Below are 26,447 nucleotides of genomic sequence, written 5' to 3' on the forward strand. Positions count from 1 at the left end.
CACAATTTCGATACAATATCACCAAAATTATACAGAATAGATATTATAAATCGCCTGCAAGCATCGTAAACAAATCTGACTTGCATATAGTTTACGATAAAGGATACGTAGGATCCTTTATACTCACGGAAATCTCGAGTTCTTGAATAAAAATATGTCTTTCGAACGACTGCAGCTGAAATCTGCCTTTGTTTTATTTATTTTATTGGAGAAGCTAGGAAGAGAGTACAGATGTATTTGATATGTGCTTGTTATTTGAAATGTATTTTATAATTATATTAAAATATAGATTTCTAGTTTTGAAGAGTGGTTTCAGAAGTTTATATAAATTTAATAGATAAAGATATTAAAACCTGTATAAAAATGGTTGGTGATTTATATATTCCCTATTAAGAAAGAAAGAAAGAAAGAAAGAAAGAAACATTTATTTGACTCCACAATATAAAATTTAAATTAATAATGTAAACACAGATAACAAGCAATTTCAAACAAATAAAACTGTTAAAATAACGATAAACAAGTAAACAATTAAAATAACGATAGGTAACAATCTTATTAAAGTAAAATAAAAAATAAAATAAATGTGAGAAAAAGTACGTTAAAAATCGTCTACTTATTACGTCTTAAGTATTTGTTATTTAAGATTGTCTGTTACTTTATTGTTTCATTCATGTTATCAAGACAATTAAAACCTACCTTTTCAAACATAGCTATCGTGGTTTTTGATAGATTTACATGATCAATATCAAAAAAATATATTTCATCAGCAATGCGATTCTGAGATCTACGCAATGTGCAAACAAAAGTCCAGTCGCTTCGGATAAGTTCAGCCCCCCTAGACAAGTGGCTTTCTATTAGCGTAAAGTTCAATAGAATAGATTATGAATGTATGAGATTGACGTAATCAATCGTCGTCGTCGTCGTAATCAAACGTCAATCTCATACATTCATAATCTATTCTATTGAACTTTACGCTAATAGAAAGCCACTTGTCTAGGGGGGCAGGAACGAACTTTGCGTAACAATAATTCGAACTCGTATAAGATTGTTAACATAATTTAAAAATAATTACATTATAGTCGAAATCCTACTTACATTATTAATGCGTAAGTTTGTAAGTGTGCTTGTTTGTTACTCTTTCACGCGAATACTACTGAACCGATTACAATGAAATTTAGCACACATATAGATTTTAACTTAGGATGGGTTTTATCCCGGAAATCCCACGGGAACGGGAACTATGTGGGTTTTCCTTTGAAAACGCGGGCGAAGCCGCAGGCGGAAATCTAGTAGGTAACAAAATATGTACTCTTCATATTTAAATATTGCTTCCATCGCTAATCTTTTCACACGAACATTGTAAAATAGTCGCATTCGGCACTATCCCATAACCCACCATCGACTAATCCTTATCCCAGTAAATTGGGAAAACTGAAGAGCTTTTGCATCTGTGGCACACCGCATATACATTATAGTGATTATAGTATTTATTATTTAATACTTTCTGGAGACGAGGATAAATATTTCCTATAAATACTTTAAAATAAACTGAATAGATTAATACTTAATGTGATTCAGGATTAACAAACACTATTATTTACTGTTTTGAAACTGGTGTTTTTCATTGTAAAATACTCGCTACGAGCTTTACTCTGTAATAAGAACGAGTACTTTGATTTCATATAAATTCCATTAGACTGAAATAATTAAATTAAAAACAGTCATCCTTTGCTTGTCCTTTAAGATTATAAGGAGAAGGCATATAGAAGGGGACCAATTAACAAATAAAATTGCCTGTCAACAACAATAGCTCTAAAAACAGGGATAACTTGCGATTTTTAATTACGGGAGCACTTTAATTGTGGAAGACCCATCACTTTTCAAATCAAAAGTCACGACTTGTTACTAAACCCCAAATCATTTCTGCACAATGCTCACAAGAACATCCTTATTATGGCTCGGTTACACTCTCAGTGAATTCTTGTTTTGATAATATTAATTTCGAATTAATATTAGTCTCTCCGTGACCACGCTCGCTGTTAAGTGTTCGAAACGTTGGGTTAAAACAAAGAGTGTTCCGAGCACAGGTGGCAGAAGTGAAATTGCTTTGGTATGATTTAAAGATATCATAATCGTCGCCTTACTCCATGACGTGGCGGTATAGTCATGACGAGGCCTTGAAATTTTAATTTCAACGCGCATAAAGAAGCACTTTCAAATCCGTTAAAAAGTTCTTAGTTTCTATGCATAATATCTACTGGCGTAAAATCGAAACATGAATATTATACTATTAATTCCGAATTCATACCGGATCTTAAACGTAATAAAGGATTAATTATACCTTTAACCTTATATATCTCATAAAATAGTAACGTTTAACAGTTTACAGCGAGCGTGGTTAAGCGCGAATTGATCTGAGCAATGTGCCGTAAAGACTCTTTAATTTCTGAATGTATAACAAGATTCATTTGGTATGCTTTATAATCAGTAATTTTTCAAAGAAAACTGAATAGTTATGGTACTCTTTATTATGTATTGTGCTGTTTTTCTCAATCTGAAGAAAGAAGAAATAAAGATCTGAAGACAGTTCCAGAACATGGTCACCTCGGTTGAAGTGTGGTCTTTTGACAATTACAGTCTAACGTTAACCAGTTATATAAACGGTTATAACAAAAATATACTAAAATGAATAAATATAAAGATCAACGATTGTGCAGAGTGTAGAGCAATCACCACAAACTTAGTTTGAAGGATCCTTATAAAAGTTATTCGGGCATTCTTCAGCTTCTCGAATACTTTGTGCGCGTGTAATCGCAAGGAACTATGTATTAAATAAGTCTTAGTTTATGAGTTTAGCGAAATTCAAAAGGGATTTCTCTTTATTTTCCAACAAGTTTGAATTATTTGTATTATTTCATTGTAATAGAATGGGTATAATTGAAGTCATAGACACGCGTGTGTTCCTTTGTGAGTGTTATATGGTTCTCTGAATATAATGTTTTATGAATATTAACTGAGGACAATGTTAATTTATTCGTTGCGTAGTAACATCATATTGTAGTTATAATGAACTCTTGTCTCAAGCACCCTTTACGCGTGAGCGTAGCACCAAGGGGTCCTGGGTTCGATTCCCGGTGGAGACGAAGAAAAAAAAAGGTCTCGGTCTGGTAGGACACGGAAGGCTGATCACCTTGTCTAACTTAACTTGTCCCTAAAGAAAATCGACCAGTGAAACAGACGTATAATGCAGATGGTAAGAGGCAGATGACCCTTACCCCGCTTGGGGACATGGGACTTCACTTTACTTTTACTTTACTACATAGGGAGATCATATCAAATCACTTTACCATAAAACAAAACCTTTCACTCTTACAATACCTATTTTCCGAAGAACATAGGTACTTGAAAGTTATCTAAAAATATGTGACTCCAGTATATCTTACAAAATATAACACATTATGGTCTCCACTGAGGCGTTGATTCAATTCACCCTGTCAAAGATATTAAAAGTTATTACACGCAGTACTAAACTCGAAAGATTCCACTAAAACTTTTAATAAAAACCCAACGAAGACACTGAAAGAACTCATAAATAACAACAGTGTCAGCGGCACACAATATTTTAATACAAATTCACAAAGCTGGCAACATTATAAAACTAAAAGCGTGCATTCTTTTGTCTATTCAACGCGATCTAAATAAAATTTAGATTGCATTTACGGTTTTTATTCGAGATAATTACATACTACTTGCAGTTGAGATTGTTAATTAAAATTCGCGCGGACAATAGACTTCCACTGCATTTGTGTCAAAAGTTATAATAGGTCGTGCGTGGCGAAATACTCACAAAATGCGAAATAGGCCAGGCTCAGCCGACAAAGAATTGGGATGTTTGTTGAACCGTTGGGAAGCCGCAAAACATATGCGGGTAAATATCTAACATTGCATCTGTTTCATGCCACTATTGAAAGTTTGTGAATATTCATAGTAAGTATCAAATTTGAAATAAGATCTTAGTATTTTGGTGTCATAATCTTCACCGTTATACGTATCTTATACGCTCTACATTTTTCAATTAACATAATCTTTATAATGTAATGAATAGCCAACAGCCAATGAGTGGCTCGACCAATTCGGCAATATTTATTAACGTATCTGTTAACGTGAAAGAAAGGTTCTTATGGAAAGAAAACATGAAAAGCGGACAATAGAGCTGAACAACGTCTGCTAGTACAGCCAGTACTATTTTAATCAACATAATAACATATAGAATTCTCCTAACACAATGTTTGTAGATCGAAGAATTGATTGAACAGAATATTTCATAACAACATAATATCGCTACCTGATTAGATTATACCGGTATAGGACTTTTCCAAGTCAGCTAGTTATTACTAAGAAATATGATATGAATACCGCAAGACGAATGCTTTTTAAAGCACATCAGAATCCCGATCACATGTTAGATTAAATTTCCTTGAAAATGCAGAGCTCTCTCAGTTATTGTGAAATATTGGAAATATATTATTTAATCTAGCTGGTCAACGCAACTTCGTATTTTATCTAAAATGAAATATTTCTTGGTTTTGTAATATTTTTCATTGCCCATTCATATAATTGGTATATGATGTAGTTGCATGATAATATCCATAGTCTTCTTCGAGAAGGTAAAGTCAGTTATAACAATTTTAAGTTTGAACCATTAGTACCTTTATCTGAGACTAGCTGCTCCGCGCGGTTTCACCCCCGTGGCTCCACTCCTGTTGCCCGTAGCGTGATGAAATATAGCCTATAACCTTCCTCGATAAATGTGCTATCTAACACCGAAATAATTTTTCAAATCGGATCAGTAGTTCCCGAGATTAGCGCGTTCAAACAAACAAACAAACTCTTCAGCTTTATAATATTAGTATAGATTAGCACGTTCAACCAAACTCACAAGCTCTTCAGCTTACTAATGGTCATGAACTGGAACTGGTCATGAATGGAACTGGTATAACGTTTTATGTACATAGATATTAAATAATAATATATTCAACATTGTCTTAAAAGTAGTTGAATTTGCAGTGTTATTTTTAATTTGGGATTTACATTCAAACGTCTCTTCATTCAAAACTAAAACGTAGGTAATAACAAAGGAAAATACATAGCAACACATATTTTGCCGGAACCAGTTGCTAATAAAACTTTTAGTCCCTAAATAATCTAGGTATACTAATATTATAAAGCTGAAGAGTTTGTTTGTTTGTTTGTTTGTTTGAACGCGCTAATCTCGGGAACTACTGGTCCGATTTGAAAAATTATTTCGGTGTTAGATAGCTCATTTATCGAGGAAGGCTATAGGCTATATACCATCACGCTACGACCAACAGGAGAGGAGCCACGGGGGTGAAACCGCGCGGAGCGGCTAGTATATTATATCAAACAAAATATAACAGCAATCAAAATAAATGAAATAACCTATATGTGTCGAAGATTTTCCGTGCCGGATAACGTAGAGCTGAGATCAAAAGGCCTATTAAGGAATTAACTACGTCGCAGAAACGTATCACCTACGTTCCATCTTGTAATATTAGGTTTAGAAATTTACTTCAAAGAATCTTTATAAATCATCACTACATAGTATAAAACAAAGTCGCTTTCTCTGTCCCTATGTATGCTTAAATCTTTAAAACTACGCAACGGATTTTGATTATGTTTTTTTTAATAGATAGAGTGATTCAAGAGGAAGGTTTTAGTATATATGTAATTTATTATGTTTTAGACAAAGCGGGCTAAGCCGCGGGCGGAAAGCTAGTTTATTCTAAAATAATGTATAGTGCATTAATGTTAACCGAAAGACGGGGTAAATATAATAATGAGAAATTAATGCGTAAATCATTATTGATTTTAAAATAAAGCAATAAAATGGTGCACTGGAGCTATAGTCACAAATTAACCCACATCCGAAATTCTCCCTATGTAGGTACGTTAAAAAAAAACTACAAGAATCGGAGACGATCTCCACAGTGAACGGTCCATAGTAAGATATTCACGATCTATAATAATTAATAATGATAAAATAATAAGTACACTATAGTTAGTTCATGTCGTAGTTATCTGGGACTTTTCAAAATTGTTGATTGTATAGATTTTGAGATGCACCTTTAGAATTTTACTTTGCAACCACGTATTTTTGCCGCTCAGAAACCTTTTCAGGAAAATCCATTTTTAAGCAAACTGTACACTACTTTTAATTATTCATAATATAAGGGTGATTATACAAAAATGGGGTAACTCGATGTCATCAGCCAATTTAAACAAAGTCTTATTATATTTTATTCAAATAACAATCTATTTTAAAACAATGAAGCGTCCTTTATTTGGTCACTCAATTTCACTTCTTTATTTAAAATACAAATGAATAAAAATAATAAATTAATACCTCAAACGTCAGTACTTTGGCATGTCACAACTCCGAAATCCAACAATCAAGTGACTATCGTTTAAACATTATCATCGATTTAAGAAAACTTACTAATTCACTACAATCTTTGATGTACATAGTATTATATACTACAACTTTCATAACGCAATTTTTTCCATTTTATTTAAAAAATAAAATTAAACTTTGTCATCGTTTTCACTAGTCAGTCCGTTGTGTGTTTTTTAAATTCGAAATTCTCGCTAAATATCACCAAGTCGAGGTCAAATCCCTGTCTAAGTATTAATGTTGGTAATGAAGTTACTTGTGCACCGCATATTTTGACGGCCGTCATAACTGTACCAGCGCTAGGGTTGTGTTTGTCCTCTAAAATCTTGCTGCGCCAGTCAACATTTCAGTCCTATGGTGAGTCGTTATTTTATTGTTAATCCGATTTTTATTTTCATTTATAAATGGTTAACTATGATTTGTAAAAATATAGTTTGTTGATATTAGAAATTAGGCAAAAAAACCTAATTTGTGATTATAACCTCATATTAAGTCCCTTTTCATCAATCCGCTGGCATCAGTCCTTTGTCAGATATCGCGCCAGAGGACTGACGGGGCCCCATAGTACTGATGACTCTATCATTTTTGAGAACTTTTATCTTGATTGCTTTTGGTATAAGCATTTCTATATTATATTTCAGTTAAAAACATCATGCGCCACGCTAAAAGAAACTGAATTTGACTAGGGAAGAAACATTTAAAAAAGAGTAGCAAAGAAAAGAGCTATTGAAACAAACTACTAATAATTTTATTAAAAAGATCTTATTTTCTTTTAATTATTGATTTTGATGCTTTCAGGGCATAGCTTTTTATATTTATCAGATAAATACGTATACGTATAATACTGTGAAGTAAAATTACCTCAAAATAACATAAAAGTTAATTAATATACTTAATAACATTATAAAAATGTCAAGGGGCTCTTATGAAAACTCAGATGAGACTTTCATTCGAGCCTTTGGTTTATAATTTTATAATAATTAGTACTTTTAACATAAATATTGGTAGATTTTTAGGGCTCCGAACCTCAAAAGGAAAAAACAGAACCCTTATAGGATCACTTTGTTGTCCGTTTGTCTGTTAAGACGTTTTTTTGGAGCGCGTGGAGGTATCAATCTGAAATTTATATTGGATACTCAAGATTAAGAACCCTTGGGGATGTAAAATAATCAAACTTATAACGCAACGCAATCAAAAGATACCTACATCCGTTAATACTGCAAATTTCCACAAAATTCAATATTCGCAAGGGAATAAAAAAACACACAGGATGCTTGCCGTGTATACAGTCTACTATAGTTTACTTCTACTCGGTAAATAGCAACGTCTTATAACACAGATAAAGGAAAAATTGCTAAAAGTGTAAATTTTAAGTTACAAACATAATAAACAATAGGTTTGTTAGGAGTCCAACTCGCACTTGGCCGTTTTTTTGTTTCTATTGTTTGTGAATTACTTAAAATATCAAGTAAAACTAATTCAAAGTAGTAAAAGTTAAGTAAGAGAGTAAGAATATTCACGTTGCGTTAAATGTCAGAAGGCTGTTTTGAAAATTGAGACATTGTTTTTCCCAGTATCACATATTATAAATTATCATTTTTAAACATGTTAAGTACGTAAAATACATGTGCCATTATTAAAACTGAGAGATTTGTAGTAATTTTCATTGAATTTCTTTAAGAATATTACAAGTTATAGTTTTTTATCAGTACCATGTTAGCCTCGTCAGTCCCCTGGAGGCCAAATCCAGAAAATTTTAAATATCTCACAATCTATTTAAAAAAGTGGCTGGCCCGATTTGGAACAATATATTCATTAGATTAGCTATCATATACACCCTAATTTGTAACAATCTGATATAAAAAATATAGTAAACAAAATATCCTCAAAAGTTACCCCATTTTTGTATAATGACCCATAAGTTGTTTGTGAATAATCTTAAGGGATAAAATAATAAAGGGTGTATTTAAGCGACCAATTTGAGGTTATTGATTTAGCGTACAGTTTCAAAATCAATCTCAAATTAGAGAATCGTAAGTATAATTAGTATAGGTAGTGTATTAAATGCATATTGGTAAACGTAAGCCAATTAAATTTAATTAATTATAATTTGTACACCAATTACAACACTAATTGTATTAATGGCGTTATTAGTTCAATACATCCATACTGCGTAGGATTGTTATGACTTTTCTATATTAATCAGCGACCTTTGCCCCCGAACGTTCTAGAAGCTCGGCAAATGAAGCTTAAAATCGTCCATTATTAGTGAATCGTTCTCAGTCCCTTGCCGAACAAAACAGTGACCTCGCCACCAGTCAATCACTATTATAAGCACGTTTCTGTCCAATGAAATTGATTTCCTTCATTACGGTGTTCATGTCACGTGCCGTCCCCTATTTTCAGGTGTTTAATACCTACATACCCTTCAGTTAGGACAATGGACGTCCAAAGCATTCATTTTTTAGTTAAGCTGGGCTTCATATTGCATTGAGATCATTTGCATGATGTATTTGACGAGTTTGTAGCTGTGTAGGTATATTCAATATTGTGTGTTCGTAATTGCACCCACGTGTGTGTGGGTGTTCTTAATCTGACAGCTAACTAGAAAGGCTATTTGAGGAAAAATTGCTCCTATTCTTTGATGTTATTATGAAATTAATAAAGGTAAATAAAATATGTTTGTAAAATATGACGATATTTAATAAACGCTTGAAAAGTGACTAAAATAGGTGGATCATAAATAAAGTCATTATCTCTGTTATTTATATATTTAGGTTCTATAATTATAAGAATCGATGGTTCGACAAATATTTGGTATTTGGTGTAACAATATTATTTGTATAAACTTTTTATAGTAATGCTTTATTATCTTCTCATACTACAGTCATGCGTCTTTGTGGTGCGTTTTTAATTTATTCTTTGATGTATTGAAAAATATACTCATAATATAACACTAACACTTACACGTAACACTTACGAACTTTAATCACAATTCCCTCGTCATAGATTTGAGTCAATCATATTGAATTTCGGCTGCAATGGCCAGTAGTAATTGCTACAGAACTCAATCGTACCCCAGTGTTAATGCAAATGCTACCAGTTGATTTAGCATCGTCACTTTGAGGTTTCTCTCATCAATAACATGGCTACTCTATTGATAAAAGAACCTTCGTCCGTAATAAAAATAAAATGTATATTTTTGTTGAAAAATACCTACCAGATACAACAGGAATGCAAAATATTAATTGGTGTGCATAATATCTTCTATTTGTTATGCAAATTAGGCTAAACTAGGTGTAATTCAATGCAGCATCAAGTTCATACAAACACGTAGGCAATGATATTATAAGTAGAAAAATGTACCAGCTATATAGTTTAAAAGCGCTGGAGCGGCTGAAACGTGGCTAAAAGATTTGACTTGAGTTGTTTCTTTTTCGCTCACGATAATTGAATCATCTTACTTTAACGTTTAATATTGAGTGCGTTTTTGTACCAAAATTGACCGAATATGTATTCACATAGAGAATTCATTAAAAAATTCACTGCACTAACTGAACCATAATAGTTATATACCTACTTTACTACTTAAAACCTAGGTGTTAACTGTTTATGTCATCTCTCTAATTTATATCTCAGGGGAAGTAACAGATTTCATGAAAAACCCATTTACTGCCCCTCGCTCCTCCCTTAAATCGTTTAGCAACATCGAGTCGACAATCTAATTATTTATACGAACAGCAACAGACTAGATGCAGCGGAATCATAGGAAAGAACAATATTTTACTATGAAAAACAGGTTACAATAACCATTATAAAAGTTATGCTTCATTAGCAGTAATCCTATTGTTATAAACGCGAAAGTTTTTAAGTATAGATGGATGGATGTCGTTCTTTCACGTTAAAACGGATTTGTATGAAACTTTACAGGAATATAGGCAATAGAAATAGGTATGTAGGTACTTGATTTTGTACGAGAGTTATTCCGCAGAATAATTCGGAATATTGTCGATTTCTTGACATTCTCAAATTTAGCTGAATCTCTCTTGAATAGTCATTATGAAGAACTTTCAATAAACTCATTTTGCTGAACTTTTGGACGCCACGGTCAAATGATTGATGGACGACCATGAATAAAGTTGACTTATTTTAGTTAAAAAAATATTGTACGGAAAAACTTTTTCAAATAATATCTACATATCTAATAATCGGAATTGTTAGAATAAAGTAAGTATATTTTATTCTAACTATTCATATTTAGTACCAATATTACCAAGGTATTTTGAACCGTGATATTTGTGTTCCGAAATTCACGTAGGTACCTATGCTTTTTCTCTTGATGTTCCTCTTATAACACGAATTAGGGTCATTTTCCGACAGTTACAGTAGGCTATTCACCCTCTGCACCAAAAAACAAGACTAACAATCAATGCTTCAAAATATAACACTAACAAATTAAATAGCACCTCATACAGAAGTAAACAAACGTAACTCTAAGCAGACCGCACGTAAAACAGAAACTAATGCTTTATCCGAGTCCAACCGCCGCGCCGGTACAAGCTGGCTTCATGATATATTGAACTAAACATTACTAAACGAGTACAATATGGTCAAACGTTGCTATTCAACTATCGACTTGAATAAACAATCTTTGTCTATTTTTAAGATCATTTTCATATATAAATACTTGAATAATAATACAAACGTTGTTCTAACCAATAGGCACATAACATTGCTTGAAAATCGGTCCATTCTTGAGTTTCGGAGGAGTATGGTAACGAACATTTTGGCACGAGAATTTCATAATAAAAAACCGGCCAAGTGCGAAAGCCTGGAGACAGACAGACAGATAACGAAGTCTCAGTAATAGGATCCCGTTTTACCGTTTCGGTACGGAACCCTAAAAAGATTATTATTAAAGAGCTGAAGATAAATTTTACGTCATCTCCTGTTATTTAAAACAATGGCGAGAGACAGCGCAACTATTAATTATCCACAAAGATTCTGGATGTTGAAAAACACATTCTAGAATAACCTTTATATACTACGCGTGAAAGACTTAGGCAATGGGAACAACAGTATTCCATCTAAGAATTTCATCATAAGCCAAACACATAAGGCGTTTTTAGGCGCGGAAGAATTCCAACCAATACCCGCGGCCCCATCATTAAAGCGGCTCGACGGAACACGGTGGGGTTTTACTCGGTAAGAATCCGACATAACCCACGGCTCCTTCCCCGGAGGCCGTGGGTATCTTTGGAAGATTTCCCTACTTAAAAAAAAGGTGCTACAAGTAAGAGTAAGAGCTAAAATTAACATCGATGGACCTCAATACCAATATTATTATCTCAATATAATATAACTAATATTTGATTCTAAGATAGCTACATATATTATGATTATAGCAAAAGCTACATAATTTAATCCATATTATGCTATTTGAACTATCCCCATGCGTAATCAAATTTGATATAATTCGCTATTCACAAAGCAAGGACAGTTTCCATTGAAACTTAAAAGGGAAAATTGTCCGTCGTTTAGACGCGATTGCGTTAATAAAACCGTAGATATTGTAAAGGAAACTGGGGCGTTCGCAAAAAGTTGGCAAAAGTTCGGACAAACGTAGGAGCCGATACGTATGAAGTTTACCTATAAAACTAGGCAAGCGTGCTACGTACAACAAATACTGTACTGTACGACGTAGGTATGTATATTTGTAAAAGTATTGCTACACCATTTACAACTCAAGAGGGGCTGAATCGATTTTAGTGATAAATAAATAAATATTTCAGGACAATTTTCATACTCAGCACGATCTGATTCCATACTAAGTTTTCGTGATTTTTGGTTTATCTGCTTAGATTAATATAATAAATACAAAAAATTTAAAAACATACAAATTATGGCCCACTTAAGCGGAGCCGGGATGAGCAGCAAGCTTATTATGTTATTTTTATTCATATAAATTTATACAATTATTTAATATTTCGTTGTTGCTTATAAAATATGTTCACTTACTTACAAAAAGAGATCCTTAAAAGGAAACCAATGGCTGAAGAACAAAATTTTTCAACATAACTAAAGTTTAGTTGAAGCTCTACAAGTGCTCTACAACTATTGAAATTCGATAGCTTTTTATCCAAATAGCAGAACACTGATTTTATTTCGAGATTTGTGGAAATCCCAATAATGTTTACCTACGCAAATACATATTTCCCTCGATAAACTTAAGGGTTAGCTTATTAGCTATATTCTATAAGATTTGTTTTAAATAAATAATAAATAAATAAATAGATTTTTATTTCAGACACAATTTTATATAATTTTTTATATACAATTAAATTATTTATATACCTAATTACAATGTTGCATATATTTAGGGCAATTAACTATTTCAATTAAAAAAAGCATTACAATTTAACTATTTACGGTACTAACTATTAACAATAATATTATATTTCTTCGAAATCGTGACGTCGATATGTATTTTATATATTTTAGGGCCGATTTTTCAATGCTTGGTTAAAACTTATCCGTCCAATAAAGTATTACACGATAATATTAAAATGTCACGTAAACTGTTAAATACGGGCAAATAGAATACTTTTTTAAAATGGTAGTTTTATACATTATTCGACGAATAAGTTTTATCCAAGCATTGAAAAATCGGCCCTTACAGTAACAAAATGTCAAACATTATCGTGTTGAAATAATTCTTAACACCAAACACCCTTTCAAATTATGAAATATTCAAATTAATATTTAAGCAAAACTTCACCAGAAATATCTATAATTCGAACTCCACATCGGAATGCTGCAATATCGGGAATTCTTCATTTTACGCATTCCGAACTAAATTATCGAATGAATAAAATCATTTACGCAATATGGGAAATATAATAGCCTCTATAAGCCTCTGAATATGAAAGGAAATAAAATTATTTATATATTATTTATTGATGTACAGCATCATGAGGTTAACCTATATTACAATATTGATGACAATAAAAATGCCGAATTAACAAATATTTTTCGCTCACAAACTTCGTACAAACAGAAATACGTACATAAAATTTGACATAGTAGCTACTAACAGATAATTACAAGATAATTAATGATTGAAAATACGTTTAACCTAAACAACGAATATAACTGTAAATAACATTCCTTTTGAAATAAAAACGTGGTACTAAAATCAATACATTACTGATCCATTATAATTATAATGTAAAGCATAATGCCAAATCACATTGATTGTATCGTGTAGCCTTAATGGAGTTGTCCAATCCAGTCGTATATAAATGCTATGAATCATTCGCTGTGATATTCAAAGCGAATCTATTACTACCAAAATCTATCATCAACCGTTAATAGTTTGCGACGAAGTGACAGTTATACCATTTCATAACACACCCCTTTTTACAAAGCGATTCCCATAACGTTAAAAGAGTCAACTCAATATTATATACCAGATAAATAATTAATATTTTGATGCTGTGTTGTATATGATATACACTATACCACCAAGTAAATTGATATGCTTTACAATTCTTAGCAGGAACTTACGTAAAAACTTACATGCTTAAGTACATGAATAATAGAAATTATAAGTTTATGCACTAGTAAAATAAGTCATCAAAATTAGCAATAACAATCTTAAAACGTATTATTGAAACATTACCAAAGCCAATCACAGAAAGCAATTAGAATAGAATAAACATCTAACGAACACTTAAGATGTTGCAGACGCAAAACCGCCATTCCAAGAGCAGCCAGAAACTAATCCTCAATACCGGCAATACAGGATTCCACGTCTTAATCCTCTAGCCCTATATAAATGCCCATGTGAATATGTCCTTTGCATGTGATCCATCTACGTAGCAAACAAGTCTGAAGGTATTTCATCCCTGTCCATTGTCTACTGGGCATCCGATTCAATTATTGCTCGTTGATGACCCGGCAAATGGGGACATCGTTCAAATGGACCCTATTCGTTGAGTCGGGACGGCTTAACTATACGTCGTTGTACCTATGAATTTCAATATTCATAAGTTGTTACGCTGAAATCAATTTACGACCGACGTCAGGGCAGTTGCTTTGCCATCTAGGTCATCCCTACTAAATCTAGCCTGGATCAATCTAAGGTCATTGTAGTTGAAATAACTTTTTTCTTTGAAGTTTAGGTGAGATAAGAGGTTAATGATTGAGTTACTAGTCGGTATTTATTGATCCAATTATTCTAAAATCAATATTTTGTACATTTATTATTCTCACAATGTAAGAATAAAACACAGTAATTTGATTTTTATTAATGAGTGTGTTTCACTAAATTTCCGAAGCAGTATTTAGATAAAAAAACATCAAATTTTTCTTCATAAAAACCCTCATATCCTTAAAGAAAATAAGCAATAATGTCACCCACGGCCACGATGTGTTACTAGAAATTCGTCAAATAAACGCCTGACAATAACAACATAGCAAATACATCTGCGCGCCCCTTTTATATTTCGTAAGGATCACGTAATTCGTTTTTTCTAAATTACATTAAGTCTGTTGAGGTGTTGCTTTTTATATTAAATACATAAACTGAATAACAAAATACGGTATAGTTTAAAGAATATGACTCGTAGTTGTCGGTTTTTGTGAATCACCTAGTAGTACCTAGTACTAAGTCCCAACTACTTTATTCGTAACATTTCATGGTGTTAAATAATTGACATACCTACATAGAGGTGTCGTATAACTTTAAATTAAAAATATAAGCACTGAAATTATTAATATGAAAATGTATATAAGTAATTATTCTTCTTCTTCTTCGTTTTTTTTTTCAAATGGCAACTCCCGATCCCAGATCATCGTAATTAGAATTCTTTTAATTCACGTCTACCCTCTTCAAGATTATTTTTTTAAACACTAACAAAATGTGTCTCATTTACTTATTAAATCAAACAAAACTCTATTAATTAAATATGTCGCGCTTAAGTAATGAAGACTGGGAGCGAAAGAAGTGGTATTTGGCAAGAAAATATTTTGAGGAGGAACCAAGTAAGTTGAGACAATATATTTTATTTTATCAAAATAGAAGCCTGTATTTAGCTATTAGTATTTTTTAACCTCTTATGGCTAATTTTGCTGGAGATAATGATGATGAACCGCTGCCCTACCTCAAATTCGACTAGCTACGGCCCTGTGATGAAGTACACTTCTATGAGGGATATCATGTGCAAAAGATACTTGTAGTTTATGTTTGCTCATAAACTATTATTTATAGTAGGGGAGCCCAAGAGGGGATTTTGGGATTTACTCGAGCGCGTCAGATTACTATAAGGGACGGTACCTTAGCTATTCATTAGTACCTCTAGTCAATATGAGCAGTTATGGTTGGTGGGTGCGCTCAGGGGCCCCGCTGGAAAATTTGAATAATCCATAATTCCCTAAGGTTGAGCTCGAATCGTCAGATTAGCGAAATGGGGACTTCTTATATTGTAATTAACCCCCCATATATTAATCTGACGCGCTCGAATAATATTACTTTAATTTTTTACCCTTTCTTCATAGCGATTAAATCGCCACTTAAATCGTCAGATTAACGTATACTTTTTTTCAGTGACGTCCTGGAGCATGCAAAATATCAATATCTAACGCGCTTGAGTATTTCCAAGCCAATTTTTTTCTTTTTTAAATTAAAAAAAATCAAAAAACCCTTCCCCACCGCTAAAAGTGAAAACATTATAGGACCTTTTTTTCTAGCTATGGTCTAATCTACCAATTCTAATAGGTTCCCGTGACGCTCGAGTAAATCCACATTTAGCATCCTGGGCTCCCCTACTATTATATATAAACTAGCTACCCGCCCCGGCTTCGCACGGGTGCAATGGCGGCCGGCCGGTACCGCAAACGCTACGTCCCGCAATTTTTAAATCTGTAATATCTTCGAAAATATTCTCTAAAATCAGACGGTGTAAAGGGCCATATAGATCTATATTAAACTAGATTTCCGCCCGCGGCTTCGCCCGCCGTTTCAAAGGAAAACCCGCATAGTTCCCGTTCCCGTGGGATTTCCTTGATAAACCTATCCTATGTGTTAATCCAAGTTACCCTGTATATGTGTGCTAAATTTCATTGTAATCGGTTCAGTAGTTTTTACGTGAAAGAGTAACAAACATCCATACAAAATTTCGCCTTTATAATATCTAGTATTAAGATAAGAAATTTATTGAAGGTATTTAATCGGTTAAGGATTAATGCTGTATTGGTTAAAATCGCTTCGAAAATTAACCATTATTTGTCGTAAAAAGTAAATGACAAAAAGAAGTTATTGTGGGTTATCCATAAGAGATAGACATAATATACCATCACGGACTTTTCTGAAGACCTATTCAATACTTAGTACATTATTTTTCAGCCTTTTCAGCCTGCGTTTGCAATGTAAGCGGAAAAAATGTAATTATTTACGGCATCACAATAGAAACCTCAAAAATAACAGTACTTCTCCACTATTTAATGGATGTTATTATACATATACACCTTTCTCTTGAATCACTCTATCTATTAAAAAAACCGCATCAAAATCCGTTGCGTAGTTTCAAAGATTTAAGCGTACAAAGGGACATAGGGACAGAGAAAGCGACTTTGTTTTATACTATGTAGTGATTCCAATGCGATCGGAAAAATAAAGAAAAGGTATAATAACTAAATCATTGTTCATTTACTTTCAGGGTTATCTCCCTCGTCAGAATCGCGAGAGCGACGCAGCAGTACTGACTCGAGTGAATATTTACCAGAGCTAAATATTGAAGTGGTACCTAAAAGAAAAGATGACGATGACCCAGAAGAGTTTTATCAGGAGTTAGAGAAAAAAATGAAGGAAATTATATCGGCAGATCGAAGAGGGCTCCTTGTGATGCCCCGAAATCTGATACTATTGACAAAGAATCAGTAGAATTAAATGCAGTAGAAAAACACAGTAGTCCAGAGATATATGATCTCCGATGTTTATATAATTCTGATAATTTTACGGAATGGTCTTCAGGAGCCAGCGGTTGCGTCGAAAGTGAAGAGTTAAGCGTGACAATGGAACAGGAAACGTCAGAAACGAATAAATCACGTATAAAAAATCCTGATGCACGTGACATTGACCAAGAGCTTTGTGAGGACGAAATAATATCAGCACCTTGTTCCTCCTTTAGGAGGAACGCCATCTATTTAATTGCCTAAGCTTGCTAGCACCGAAGGTACAAAAAAAACACATATTTGAAAGCCATAGTCCAAATATTTACGTTAATTGTATGTCTACAATCTACATTTGGTACTTACGGCCTCTGTGTATTAGTATCAATTAATAATACAGTAAAGTCAGGTTATAAAATTAGGCAAACCCCAGTAGATATTTTTAAATCATTATTATCACGAAGTTAATAATAAATTATTATAAGTATAGTAATGTTTTCGAATGCTCTGTATTTTAATCAATGATAACTTTGTTTCAGATGCAAGTGAACATAAATCTGATGGTGACTCTGTACCAAAACCAGATATTATCATGAGAAAGAAACGAAGTGTCCTACGTTCTACTGACGTATCCAAATATATTAGTGAAAAGACGTCCACTTGTTATCCCGCTTCATTGAGTCATGTTGCCTCAGAATTATCAGTTAATTCGAAAGTTGATTCACAAAATAGTATAGAACCTCTTATGTGTTCTACTCCGAAAATTGATATCTCGGCTAGGGGGATAAAACGAAAACAAACTTCGAAGATATCTTCATCGACAGTAAAGAAAAGCAGGACAGCTTAAACAAGCTTTTCTGACAATGATGAAAATGGTTTTGTTTGGAATAACTTTTTTGTTGGCAAACCTATTGTATACAATTTGTGTACGTGTATTGATCACATGTGTTCTTAATTATTAATATTTGATGTCGATCATGTTAATAGATTTCTATTGCGTATAGATAATGTATGACTGATATAAATCGTGTGTGTCTTAAAAATCTTATAACAAGGTTAGCACGCTAGCTAGCTATGTGTAAAGTGTTTTTCATACGGAAAGCTTATAGAAAAAAATAATTTTACAGTAAAGGAACGGAATAAATGGAAATAAAATACATGTCTAACTAAATACAAGGATAAAATCCCTAAAATAATAGATTCCTAAGAAAATTAATTAAACACAAAGCGAAACAGCACCCACCTTCGTGTAAGCCAAGTCACATTAAAGCAGTGAACCTATTCAAAAGAAAGTCAGGTAATTCACTTAATAGCGGTCATCTCTCTCTCATCACGGATTCTAGCTGTTCGTAACGACCTTTTACGAGAGCATTTAACTAACAAACGAGATATAACCCCATAGTTTAAGAGTCAGTGATAATATAATTTCGAAGACCATCACTTACTGGCTGACTGAGAATTGGGGCGGATTTTTGTCATGTGCATCCATCACTAATGAATTGACGCGAAAGAGTCATCGCCAGGCGCTCTAAAATCAGGTCGTGCGTATGGACAGTTCCAATTAAATGGGAATTATCAATACGGTTTTATTGGTTAGGAATAATGAATTTCGTTGAGTCATTCATGGAAAATAGTAGCAGAGCTAGTTGAAATTGTGGTAAGATTCATGGAGAATTAGCTGCATATTTCAGCTTTCCCTCAGGCATTGGCGTGTTGAGTGGAGTCGAACTGTCTCACCACAGAAATTCGATTGACAAGCGATGCGCTTGGATGAGTTGTCTCATCGAATATCTTCAACTGATATTTCTTTAGTGCAGCCATTTTAAAAGCATTACAAAGTGGATTTTTACCGATTCAAAGAAGTTTCTATAATTTTGAATACCTCTAATCGTAATGAAAATCGATGAGTAAAGTATGAAATCTTCATCACAAGAGAACTGATTGCTAACATTATGACCTCAAATTTGTAAGCAAAACAAGGACAAATCACTAGCACTCTACACTATTCAATCCAGCAACCCTATTGAAAGCTACACTTAACTGGAGATGGTTGCTTTCGCTTAAACTGATATACTAAAAGTAAAGATGAAAGGAGAGAGTCAATATTTTATATCGCTATAAAATGTTTGCGACACCTTGAAAACATGAATTCGTGGAGGTACGCTTGTGTATAAAAATACCGTAACTGTTCGAGGCTTGGAGATAAAAGCGAAAATCATCTCTGCTCGATTGTACATAAAGTACACGAATTAGCCATTAATAACAAAGATGGTGTGGTCGTAAAGGATCCATAAAATGTAGGCCAGGTGCAGGAAGGGCGCGCTGATAAGAGAAAAATACCTATGCTGTTTGAACTGCTGTGTTTTTGTTCTTTACGTTTGCTTCTTGTTTGAGCTAGCTTACGGATTTTTTCGTAATTGTTTTTAAAACATTAATGCTCTATATTATAAGTATAATAAATATAGTGATATATTGTTTAACATGTATACGACAGATCAGATAAGTTTCATATTATATGCTTCAACTGTACCACCACAGTTGGACTGCTTATACCGTATTTTAATAGATTCTTACTCATGAAGCAAAATTAATTTTCATTCAATACTAATTATAAATATTTTAACGAAAATATTACAATATGTCATAAAATGTACGTGTATTAAACGTGTTTTAAATTAAATATTTTAACGAAAATATTACAATATGTCGAAAATATTATACACTAGCGGTCCGCCCCGGCTTCACCCGTGGTAGGTACATATTTCGCAATAAAAAGTAGCCTATGTCCTTTCTCGGGTATCAAAATATCTCCATACCAAATTTCATGCAAATTGGTTCAGTAGTTTAGGCGTGATTGAGTAACAGACAGACAGACAGAGTTACTTTCGCATTTAAAGTATTATTAGTATGGATTCTATAATATAATTTACCTAAAATACAAAACCTACATTACTCACAAAATTTGTGCAGTAATCAACAATAGAATCAGGACACACTGTTAATATTTCTCATAACCGCGAGATTACAGGAAGATTGAGGTGGCCTTATGAAAGTGACGTCAAAGCCCGACCACGAGCCAAATGAACACTAGGTATTATTGACTCTGGCCATTATTTGCTATTCTGATGATCTCGGTACAAAATTATTTATATAGAGCAACTAGCGGTCCGCCCCGGCTTCGCCCGTGATCGAACTGCACATGGTGTGCGAATTTTATTATAATCGGTTAAGTGGTTTAGGAGTCCATTGAGGACAAACATTGTGACACGAGATTTATATAATAATACTAGTGGTCCGCCCCGGCTTCTCCCGTGGTACCTACATGTTATCTCTCAAGTTGGATCGAACTGCACATGGTGTGCGAATTTTATTATAATCGGTTAAGTGGTTTATGAGTCCATTGAGGACAAACATTGTGACACGAGATTTATATATATTAAGATATTAAGATTTTAATGATTAATTTCGTTATTAAAGTCTGTTTGATCACCATCCCACACCCCGATATGTCCGATATTGGAATCCAAGCGAAACCACCGCGACGGATACGGCCGCACTAAATAATTCCGATAATGATGAAGTTTAATGGAATCTCGGCCCAGGATAACGATTAGGTGGAATTGAAATTTTATCCATTCCACTTCGCAGATACGTCATCTATAATTCATATTTCATACATTATGCAAAATTTCATAAACGACTCCGACAAAACCGAGTTTAAATATTAAGGATCCACGTCCAATTTTTTGATGGACAAGTCCTAATTAAATAATGATGAAATATGGCAATGTTTTAAGTGCTTAGTTTAATTTCTTATTTAAATATCAGCGCTATCTAAAATTACACAGCGGGAATAATTTGTTGGTGGGAGGTTGGTAAGGAAAACAACATTATATTGTTGGACTAGATTTAATTAGCTGCTTTAAATTCATTATTCAGTACAAATAACAATACAGCGCGAGGGAAACTCAAAAACAAGAACAACTAGAGTTAGACTGCGATAAATAAGAATTAGCGATACAAGTGATTATCGCTTAAATTGCTCACAATTTCTGGTTCCCAACGATCCCCAATCGATAGGAGCTTCTCTTTGTTATATATCAGTTCTTCGTGAGTCTCCGTGCAGTACTCGAAGTTGGGACCTTCTACTATGGCATCTACGGGACAGGCCTCTTGGCAGTATCCACAGAAGATACATTTGGTCATGTCGATGTCGTATCTGACGGCTCTTCGGGAGCCATCGGCGCGTTCTTCAGCTTCTATAGTTATCGCTTGAGACGGACAAATCGCTTCGCAAAGCTTGCACGCTATACATCTCTCTTCTCCAGATGGATATCTCCTTAAAGCGTGTTCACCTCGGAAACGCGGGGACAAAGGACCCTTCTCAAACGGATAATTGATTGTTGCTGGTTCCTTGAATATGTGTCCTAGCGTGACAGCAAAGCCTATTGGAAAGAGGCGGGATTTAAATTGGAACATGTGCTTAGCAAAAATATTATGAAAGCATAAAAGCGGGACAAATAAGGGTATTTTTACATGTGATTGTTACGGGGTTACAATTCTAGTAAATTGGAGCAATGTTTTTTCGGTAACAATGTGATAAAATCTTTCATACAGTGAGATATTTGACAGGATAAATATGTATAGAGAGCTTATTACGTCTACGGACCCTACAAAAAAAATGTTGACTTGCTGAATTCAATATTCAAGTCTTATATTCAAAATAATAAGGTAGGAAGAATTATGAATATGTAGCTTAAATTTTAATTTATAAAGTTTTATAGATAGGGATAGGTAATAGGTAGGCATGTATTTATTCACATTTTTTTGAATATTTATGAGATACCAGCCATAATAATAAATATATAATTTTATCTTCATTTTAACTCTTCACAAAGTTGAAAACTTGTTTAAAACCATTTACATTGCTATTTAATGATGTCATTATAATTAAAATTCCTAATTTCTGATATTTACTAAATCTTTTGGTTGTTTTACTGAGACCCTGTAATATTTTATTACAAGTTAAAAAATAAAGAAAACTATTTCATTTATTTAAATTGTAATTGTATATTATTTACCTACATATTTTATTTATATTTATTAATTGTTATTATTTACCTGATGAATTTTGCAAGAACGTCTATAGTCCTTGGTTCATAGACATAGTAATGTAATCGATAAAATGTGAGTTACGACTTACGACTTTGACCATAAAAATAACGATGTAAGGTCGAAGACGACGACGTAATCGGATGCATTTCAATAACTGAATGTGGATCATTTTCAAGCTATCATAGTTTACTCTTTTCGTAAATCAAGTGAACCAAATTCATATTGAGGGCACGTGAAAGTGAGATATTACTTAAGTTAAATCTATTATTTACTAGCGGTCCGTCCCGGCTTCACCCGTGGACCGTGGTACCTACATGTTTACGTTATCTCTCCATAAGAACCATCTTCGTACAAGGAATATTATAAAAAAGGAATTAACGAAATCGGTTCAGCTGTCCTCGAGATGTTGCTTAGCAACACATTTGGCGATTCATTTTTATAATATAGAAGTCAAAGATAAAGCTGGGGCCTTAGACAAAGTAACAATTAAAAAACGATAACGAAGTTAGAAAAGGAAAAATGTATGGGATTGACATTAGATAGACCACGTGATCTAACGCGGCGTATGTCAATCCCATACATTTTTGCCTTTTCTAACTTCGTTATCGTTTTTTAATTGTTACTTTGTCTAAGGCCCCTCGCCTGGTGTTAAGCTGAGATGTGGTCTAAGATGGTACGCGGTTCTGTAGAAGGTACCTGTTCACTCTACGCTTGAAGAACCCCATATTGTACTCGTCGGGGAACACAGACACAGGAAGCATGTTCCAATCCCTCGCGGTGTGACTTTGGATATATGAACGTGCGCCGTGTGGGTGTTTGGTGTAGGTGTGTACCAAGGGCGAAGCCAGGGCAGATAGTCTGAGATAGTTTTCATAGTAATTAATTAATCCGCATCAATGAATATTAGTAATAATATAATTAACTTATTTATTATGACCATCCATACATCCAGATGGAAACAACGTGGGTTTCCGAATGAAGCCCACTCGTCATGGATATCTAATAAGTAAATAAAAATTATATCTTATAATTAAATTTTTATGTTTTTTTTTTTATTCATAAAGTTTATATACTTATTATATTTCAAACCAAACGAGAAGTTTTCTGGAAATATAGACGGAATACAAATTTTATATCATATACTATAAATATTTTACAAAAGCTCATTTTGTAGCTTTCTTGGAAGTTATATTATTGTTTAACATACAATATTATTCTTAAATAAATTTGTTTAATACCGTTAAATGCGAGTTTCCAGAATTTGAAAGCCATAATATTATGATTAATAAATGATTTTCAGTATTGAGAGAATATTTTATAGCTGTATAACATTTTATACGGTAAACGGATCATTTTTCAACGATTGTTCAGATTATATTAATTTTTTAAACTAAAATAAAATCAAATATTATAACAGGTTATTATGTATTTAAAGTTATATTTTTCTTATTATGAATATAATATTAAATATAGGGTTATATCAAAGTATTTCGTGAGAAAGTTGCAATGCATCACCTTTTTCCTGGTCTATACTTATAGAATAAAAAAACTATAGATTTCCTTAAAGTACGTACATATCTTTTTTGTTTTCGAGTGCCATATTATTAACCATAAATAGATTGTATAGTACAATACAATAAAATCAGTGTAGAAACAGCGGTGTCAACAAAAAACAAATCTACCGATGCAATAACGGTACCTCTAGCTATTTCCATCCAAAAAACAGCGTTCGCCATTCTATCTATGACGTCACCGAATTTAGTTTTAGGCGGCTGATCGTTTATGTAAATGAAGTTCACGTCGTACATCGTCCTAGGGCAGCAGTAGTAAGGCGGTACTGGGGAATTACAAGGCGGTATATACCGAGGTACGGGAATAGCAGGCGGACGAGGACACGGCTCATACCCGCAGTCCCCAGTACTCCCGAACCTTATCGGAACCTTCCACCAATTCCTCGTTCCACGCAGCATGTTCCAACAAAGCTGAAACGTCACAACGTTAACGTCACAAGTGCCACAGATAAAAAGCCTATTAATTTTATCTCAAGTCATTTTTAATGGCCATTATTTTTCACGTAAAGAGGTTTGACGCGCTCCGAATCGATCGATTAAGTAAGTGTCGAGGTTAAGCGATGAGATTTTGATTTATAGGCGTGATGTAGTTGGCTGTAATTTTTTGGTTATATTATCGGAGCATCTTAATTTACTGTTCAAGTATTTTATGCGAATTTTCATCAGAGCGCGGGCTGTTATAAGGATCTTATTTGACTAGTTTGAACAGAGTCAACTTTGGGTGAGTAATATAAAAGTAAAGCTATGTAAATAATGTATTTTAACGGTTATTGAGCATTGTACTTACATAGGTATTATAGTTTAAATTATCCTCAAACATAAAGCGTGTTAAAAAAAGTATTTCAAATTAAAAAAAAAAGTATTTAAAAAAAGTATTTTATTAATGAACTTAGATTACAAAATAAAAGACAGATGGAGCGTTGCCGAACTAAACCGAATAATTTATCGTCATTTCCATAAAGCTATGTGTGCTGTCATTTCGCCGTTGCACTGTACGTACACGGTGCTTCTGTGTGGGTGTTATGTTACCAGATATTGAAAATTTTCCCAAAATTTTCCCCGACTACGGAAGAAAGAGGGTTATGTTTTTCGAGTGTAGGTATGTATGTATAATATTTCTTTGACAGCAGCCTGCAGTATAAACTGTTGGATCGATTTTGAGTTGTGACTTATGAGGTGTCATTGCAATCATCTGAATTATGAAGGTAGCTGTGGTGGTAGTGACGTAGGCTACATAAATTATTAGCAGTCATGTTTTAATTTTTATTTTAATATAAATTCGGGTTTTTGATATTATTTTATAATATTGTAAAAATTATTTTATCACCTATCTACTAAAGTTATACATGGACAAAATAATTTTATTCAATTTTTATTAAATAAGTAAATTACATTAAATTTATTAAATAAATTACATTAAAAAAAGTTTTTATTTTTCAAAACATATGAATGCGAATAGCGGTAGGTTGTAGTCGAGAATGCGGGACATTTTATTTTCATCATATCCATCATGTGTTCACATGAATTAAATCGCAAGCGAAAACGACGCTTTTTATAAAAGTAACAAAAAAATGTATAATGCTTTTTAAAATAATCTAATAATGACCATGAACTTTTATTGCACTATACAAATAATCACATTCACGATCGAAAAATCCAACAGCACTACCCCGAATATCTTTTAACCATTTTACCCCTAAAAATGGCAAATTCATTTTCAAAATACTGGCAGCATACGTTGAAGTTTTGAATTCCTTCGTATTTGTAAAATTATTATTTGTATACAAAATTAAATAAGCCAAATAATCTACAGAAAATCTGTAAAACGATGTTTTATCTTTTTGTTTGTTTTCGGGTACAAGTTTTACAGCGTTTTAATATCAGAAGACAGCATTTTTTTACTAAAATATAAAACCCCTTTTGACGTATTGCATGACACTAGAATCGCTATAGCACTAGCGGAGGAACGTATTCGTTTTTGATTTCGTATTTTCTTTGACAAGGGCGATGAATGATTGACATGCTCCATCTGTATTTTATTTTGTAATCTAAGTTAATGAATTAGTTATTTAAATTTTTCCCATCAAAAAAAATATACAGAAATTTATTTTGCCTTTGTTATCACAATGAATAAAACTAAATGAGGTTTAACATGACACGAATTAGCCGAATTCATTAATGTACCAGTTAAATACTTTCAGACTAGTTAATGATCAACCGATACAGTAATTGAGAAAGAGCCATTGTTTACTAGCCTACTCATCACCCAACAACACGAAGCTATTTATTATCCCAGGTTCCGAAATCCTAACCAATTAATTAAAGGCAAAAGTAGCCAT

The 26,447-nt window shown here is 33.2% G+C and overlaps 1 pseudogene; it reads right to left on the bottom strand.

Annotated features, from left to right (window-relative positions):
* Window positions 1-21,400: 21,400 nt before the first annotated feature.
* Window positions 21,401-24,507, bottom strand: LOC149490996 (NADH-ubiquinone oxidoreductase subunit 8 pseudogene; annotated as a pseudogene).
* Window positions 24,508-26,447: the final 1,940 nt, after the last annotated feature.

Source organism: Colias philodice, chromosome 1 (assembly GCF_061535455.1).
Source record: "Colias philodice isolate Cphi_HAF_F1 chromosome 1, ilColPhil1 Martin Lab GWU primary, whole genome shotgun sequence".
Taxonomy (NCBI): domain Eukaryota; kingdom Metazoa; phylum Arthropoda; class Insecta; order Lepidoptera; family Pieridae; genus Colias; species Colias philodice.